Here is a 6,710-nt window from a genome sequence, read left to right on the forward strand (position 1 = left end):
GCCCCTGCTGCGATGTCGCTGATCGTGCACAACGTCCTGGACCGTATTTTGATCGTTGGCGTCCCGCTGGTGAGCCGGAATCGCTGAGTTTGACACCCTTTATGAACGACGAGCGATCTCGTTGGTGACTCATATGTCAGCGGCACAGGCGGGACTAGGTTTTCTTTAGTAACGCCCCTCAGCTCCGATTGGCGGCCACAACATCACCTCAGCAATAAATGAGAACGTAAAACTGCGCCCCCCCATCCATTATTCCTGAGCGCTTTGTGGATATTCCTTTGTGCGATGTTGCGAGGATACTATCGTGTGTGGGGGTTTTGCGATCCTGTCAGAGTCGCTACAGCGCTTCATCTTTGGCATTTATACCTTCTGGATTTTTGGATTTCCCTTGCAAGGTACATATTGTCTCTGTTGTTTTGTGATGCGTTTTTAAGTTATTTTTGCAACACAGCTTGTATTTTTGGCTGCTTACCTCCAATAAATATATAGACGTGTTGTGGGGAATTTTTTTATTTTTTATTTTTTTTGTCTGCAAAACAACCACCACTGTAATTTTAAGATCTTTGTTGCTTTTTGAGTTAATTTTTTGGTTATATTTGATCCTCCATAATAATGGATAACCTAGCAATCTTTTGACAGCCGCGCCCACCCCCCCGCCATTTTCGGCTAACCTAGCAATCTTTTGACAGCCGCGCCCACCCCCTGCCATTTTAGGCTTTTGTACGCTTGCTGTTTTTTCAATGTTAACTAATGCGATGAAAACAAAAAACAATTTCTTTTTCTTTTTTATTAACTTAATTAAATAACTTTTCTCTTCTTTACCGGGCAGGTTGCACATAATGTACATGACCACCGCGGAGCGTGTGATTGTTGTAGCAGCTTTACTGATGGAGGGAGATCAACAAGAAAAGGCGCGGGTGGAACTGAGGCACTCCAAACGAAAACGTCGCATGTGGACCAGAGAATGGCTGGAGCAGAGGTACAAATTCTCCCACATGCATCTAGTGAGGGAGTTGCAGGAGAAGAATCCGTAGGATTTCGGGAATTATCTACGGATGTCAGGGGATTCATTCAAGCTCCTACTGGAATGTGTGAGGCCACTCATTGAACGGCAGGATACACGGATGCGTGCAGCTGTTTCAGCAGAGGAACATTTGGCAGTCACGCTGTGTTTTCTGGCAACCGGACGTTCAATGAAAGACTTGCAATTTTCTGCTGCTGTTTCTCGATCACTCCTCAGTGTATTAATTCCAGAAACATGCACTTCCATCGTCCGCAGTTTATGGAGCTACATGCCTTTTCCAAAAAGCGTGGCGGAATGGCAAAAAATTGCCTCAGATTTTGAACGTATTTGGCAGTTACCAAGCTGTGGTGGTACCTTGGATGGCATGTGCGGATCACGCAACCAGCCAACAGCGGATCCTACTTCTATAACTACAAGGGCTACTTCAGCGTGATCCTCATTGCCCTTGTTAATGCCAATTATGAATTTATAAACGTAGACGTTGGCATGAATGGGTTTCAGACGAAGGCGTTTTGGAGCACACAATTTTTGGGGAATGCTTGAATAACAATGAACTGCACTTGCCAACCAACATGGACACCACCGCCAACCTTAACTTTGTTTTTGTGGGCGATGAAGCCTTCCCCCTTCATGCGCATCTTGTGAAACCGTACCCACAAAAGACTTTGACAGAGGAAAGGCGTATTTTTAATTACAGACTGTCAAGGGCACGACGCATAGTCGAGAATGCCTTCGGCATAATGGCCAACCGCTTCAGGGTTTTCCACACACCAATCAACATGAAGCTGGAATCTATAGACTCCATGGTGTTGGCCTGTTGCATGCTGCACAATTTTCTTCGGCAGCGCGATGCTCTAGCTTACAAGTCCGCCAGGCTTCATGGACTCGGACAGCAATGGTGACGTTGTGCTCGGAGAATGGCGTGAAAATGATCCCGCTATTGCAGTACTTCAACCTGTCAATCAAGGCAGGACCAAGGACGATGCGAAGGCCAGCCGAGACAAGTACTGCCAATACTTCAACGGGCCTGGTGCAGTGACTTGGCAGCATCAGATATAGTTTGCATTGTAAAAATTTTTAGTTTATCCTTTTTTTTTTACATTTTGTTAATAAAAAAGTTTTTACATTTAAAAATGCCTTCGTGTTATTTCAATAAATTTAGCAATATGGGAGAAGGGCATGGTGAGAGGGCTAATGATGGGTGTGATGGGGGGAGGGGAGTAATGGGGTGAAGGCAAAGTCATAGGTGTGATGGGAGAGGGGAATAATAAGGGAAAATGAGGGGTGTGATGGGGAGGGGGGAGTAATGGAGATAGGGGAAAATGAGGGGGTGTGATGGGGAGGGGGTAGTAATGGGGAGAAGGCAAAGTCATTGGTGTGATGGGGAGTGGGGAGTTATTAGGGAAAATGAGGGGTGTGATGGGGAGGTGGGAGTAATGGGGATAAGGGAAAATGAGGGGTGTGATGGGGAGTGGGGAGTAATGGGGAGAAGGCAAAGTCATTGGTGTGATGGGGAGAGGGGAGAAATGTGGATATGGGAAAATGAGGGGTGTGATGGGGGAGGGGAGTAATGGGGTGAAGGCAAAGTCATTGGTGTGATGGGGAGAGGGGAGTAATAATGGAAAATGAGGGGTGTGATGGGGAGGAGGCCAAGTCATTAATGTGATGGAGAGAGGGGAGTAATATGGATAAGGGAAAATGAGGGGTGTGATGGGGAGTGGGGAGTAATGGGGAGAAGGCAAGGTCATTGTCGTGATGGGGAAAGGTGTGCATTGTGGATATATCCAATTTATAAGTAGAACGTGTAGCTATAGAAAACATGTAATGCCAAGACATATGCAAGTTTTGTTGCATTGCCAAAGAGGCTGCGGTATAACTATGATGCATTAGCGTCACCGAGCGCCATGACGTCATGACGCTCTGGTGGGCGGCGTTAATGTGGCCTAGCCAACACATAACTGAACAACATGGCGTCCCAGCGCTCAGTTCCTTGGGGGGAGCCAGAGGTCCGATTTCTGATCAGAGAACTTGACGCACGGGACTATGACTGCGCAACACATGACCGTCCCATGCTGCACAAGAAGCGCGTTTTAAAAAAAATCAAAAAAGGCCTAATGCGCAACCTTGGAATACAGTGGACCACGACGCAGATCAGAAAGAAATTGGCGGATCTGCGTTACCGCTCAAGTGAGCGCATAGTGACTATCCGGTCAGAAAACCAAAGGGGAGAGGGTGAGTATTTTGGACAGGATGTGAATTTTTTTTTTCTTGTTAAGTTGTATGTTGTCCATGGACGTGTACTTTACCGCCTCATATCTGACGTAGCACGTTCAGCTTTTGACAAGTGTCAGCTTGTAAACACACAGCATGATGGCATTTGCCGTTAGCAAAAATGCAGGGGCATTGTAATGTGTTATAATGAAAGTGAAAGTGAAACTTACAAGAAGTGTGAATATTTATTTTTTTTTGGTGTAGCTTTTAAATGAAGATGCAAATCTACCGATTTTTAAAAAATTTGTACCAAATTTAAACCAAAACTTTTTTAAAGTAAAAGTTACATTAAAATTTTAATGTTACTCCAGGATTAAAATAAAAAAAAGGTTTATTGCTGTAGGTAAAAGCGGAACTGTTAGGCTGGAGTCACACTGGCGAGGAATACGGGAGAGTGAGAGGCGCTAAAAGCACGCATTAGACACGGACAAATGATTCTCTATGGGGTCACTCGCACCAGGCGTATATTTCTCCTCCGTATTCTACGCTCTGTGCCACTCGCAGCATGCTACGATTGTCAGCGTGCTGCGGCTGTAATATGCCAATGCAAGTCTATGGGTGTGCAAAAAATACGGATTACACACGGACCACACATGTGACTTGCGAGAAATACGCACCCGGTGTCTTTTAGCAAAGCCGGCAATTCAGTGCGCGATACAGTAAACTCACACTGACAGGTTTAATAAAGAAAGAAAGAATAGATATAGACACATAGAATACATATATATATATGCATTCTATGTGTCTATATCTATTCTTTCATTTCTTTATTAAAACTGTCATAGGGCTCCATTATATGTCCATTTTGCAAGCCTGCGAGAAAATCTCGCCACACGGATGCCATACGGATTGCATACGGATGCTGACATGCGCAAAATACGCGACCACACCTTGATTACGGATGACATACGGAGCACTATTTAGGGGTCTGTCATCCGTATTACGCATGTAAAATACTGACCGTATTTTGCGCAGGTTAGTGTGACTCCAGCCTTAGGCTGAGTGCACACGTACTTTTTTGCCCTGCGGATTTTTCCTCGCAGAATTGAAGGAATCCGCAGATCAAATGACCTGCATTTTTCCTGCAGATTTCTTCCATTTTTCATGCGGTTTTCTTGCGGTTTTTGTGCGGTTTTCCACTGCGGTTTTCCCCCTGCGGATTTGAAGACTGGGGAGGTGGAAAACCGCACAAAAGAAGTGACATACTGCAGATTTTGTACCGCAGGAAAACCGTGCAGAAAAATCTGCAGCGTCTGCACAGCGGTTTTTTTTTTCATTGATTTGAATGTTACTGTACATCACAATGCAGATATCCAACGTTTCTGCGCGGTAAAATCCGCTGCGGATCTGCTGGATATCTGCATCGTGTGCACACAGCCTAAAAGAGTATAACATAACATTTAAAATTGAGAAGAAGAATACTTGTTATTATTCAATAGTTGTTAGCGGTATGCGAATACCGTTGACGATTTAACAACTCGATTAAAACACTAATGATCGGCCCTGCTTTTTTTTTTACAATGAAATACTGCATTTTACATTCAGATATCAATGGACTGTTTTTCCTATCTCTAGGACCACCCTCACCATCCAGCCCGCCATCGCGGGCAGCACCACCAACAGCCCCACCATCTCCAGGGGATCACCACGTCTGAGCACCTACCCCTTCGCCCGCTGCCAGCCCATCTCCAGCATCACTCCATGATATTGGTGCAGCCTCTCCATCTGGTAATAAAATGAAAGCACTTTTTTTTTAATAAAATAAAAAAAAGGGTACTTTTATGTTTGGCTTTGGAAAGGATGGAGGGTTGCCATTAAATTTTTTGTTTTTGGTCCCATAGCCGTTGGTGCCACTGGTTCGGGGTGGGCTATTAGCCCCTCATCTGATGGAACTGAGCCACCGCAATACCGTAAGTATAAAAACAAGAACCATGGACCTTTTGTTTGCAGTGTGTCAATAATTTACAGGTTTACGTTTATCATTTCTTCAACAGAGATCCCCACTGCACAGGCCCTGCTGGCATCTCACCGGCGGATGAGGGCTGCTATGGCTGTCACTCTGGCAGCTATGGACGTGCACGGACAGATGCTGGAGAGGTTCTTGGCGGGCCTACAACAGGGTGGCATTCCCTAATTTTTTTTTTCTTTTTTTGTTATATTCATGTTTAATGTTTTACTATCGTGCAGAAAGTTTGTATCATGTTTACACAAAAAAGTTTGATATATAATATATATATATGTCATAAATATATATTTATATATTTTAAGTTCATATACGCGGCTGTGTCGTTTTTTTGGTAAAAGATTGGTTACTTGGGCTGACGTCCGTGTTCGTGTATACGGCCATCTTTATATTGTAGTGTACAATAATGTTCAAATACCAAACAAAAGAAGAAAACCAGACCTCGTTTCATATGAAATATAACATTTTTATTAAAAACACTTAAACAACTTGTAAAAAATTTATATATACAAAAAAAAAATTGTAAGAAATATGTGCAGAACTACAATTGTTGGTAATATGTGTCGTTTTCATTTCCACGTTGCCTTGGCGGAGTATAATAAAAAGGTGGGAGAACAAGGCTTGGGTTCTGCTGAGAGTCTAACCCCCTCCTCATTGTAGGCTCAAGAGGTGCAGGATTGTGCGGCCAAGAGTATTGCGGGTTGTGATTTCTGTCCATGACAGTATACATGTCAATGAGTCTCCTTGTTGCTGCTTGACTCAACACCTCGAGCATAAGCCTTTCAGCATGAACACGCTGTATTGGATCGAGTGTAGGCAGCTTTTCATTAGCATAGTACGCCAAGCCGGTAAGGTTCTGAGGTGTTGTTAGGACTTTTTTGGCAAGTTGGATAAATTCAGGGGTAGCCGAGGTGGGGGCCTTCCTTTTTCGACCTGAAAATGTGAGTCGCCTTGGCACAGATGGGGATGGTGTCTCAACTGTTTCCTCCTCTTGCACCGTTGCAATGCTGTCTTGTTCGGGCGTGATTAAGGGAGGTGAGATGACTGCCTCTTCTGTGTCCTGTGTGAACAGAAAATACATGTAACATCACAAAGCAAAAGAAATTAAGCTTCACACTATAACAGCCAAATACAGCAACAAATTTGATAACGGGAATAGTATCAATGGTTATTAACTGTCCTTCAACTGTATGTTAAATAGATAGGCCTCAAATGTTTAACTTGATTAATTATTAGTACGTTATGGGATAACTTGTGCTATTGTGTCAATTTTCCCTTATTTATAATTTCTATTCCAAATGGGTATGTACATTCCTATGTGTACTACAAGATAGGTACTTACATCACCGACAGGGGAGTCCTGCAGGATCACAGGGTCTGGTGCCAACATAGATGCCATTTGTCTCGGTACTTCTTGGTCCCTTGTGAAAGCAAGAAGTTCAAAGTGCTTGG

The 6,710-nt window shown here is 43.8% G+C and overlaps 1 long non-coding RNA gene across 1 annotated transcript in view; it reads left to right on the forward strand.

Annotated features, from left to right (window-relative positions):
• LOC141089584 (uncharacterized) overlaps positions 1 to 5,473 on the forward strand; it is a 189,878-nt gene extending 184,405 nt beyond the window's left edge. Inside the window, exons 3-5 of the long non-coding RNA XR_012232330.1 lie at positions 4,871 to 5,023; positions 5,137 to 5,205; positions 5,290 to 5,473. This is a non-coding gene — a long non-coding RNA (uncharacterized lncRNA). The remainder of the gene's footprint in view (positions 1 to 4,870; positions 5,024 to 5,136; positions 5,206 to 5,289) is intronic.
• The last annotated feature ends 1,237 nt before the right edge of the window (positions 5,474 to 6,710 follow it).

This window comes from Dendrobates tinctorius, unplaced genomic scaffold (genome assembly GCF_039654945.1).
Source record: "Dendrobates tinctorius isolate UK_male_01 unplaced genomic scaffold, ASM3965494v1 ptg000046l, whole genome shotgun sequence".
Classification (NCBI taxonomy): domain Eukaryota; kingdom Metazoa; phylum Chordata; class Amphibia; order Anura; family Dendrobatidae; genus Dendrobates; species Dendrobates tinctorius.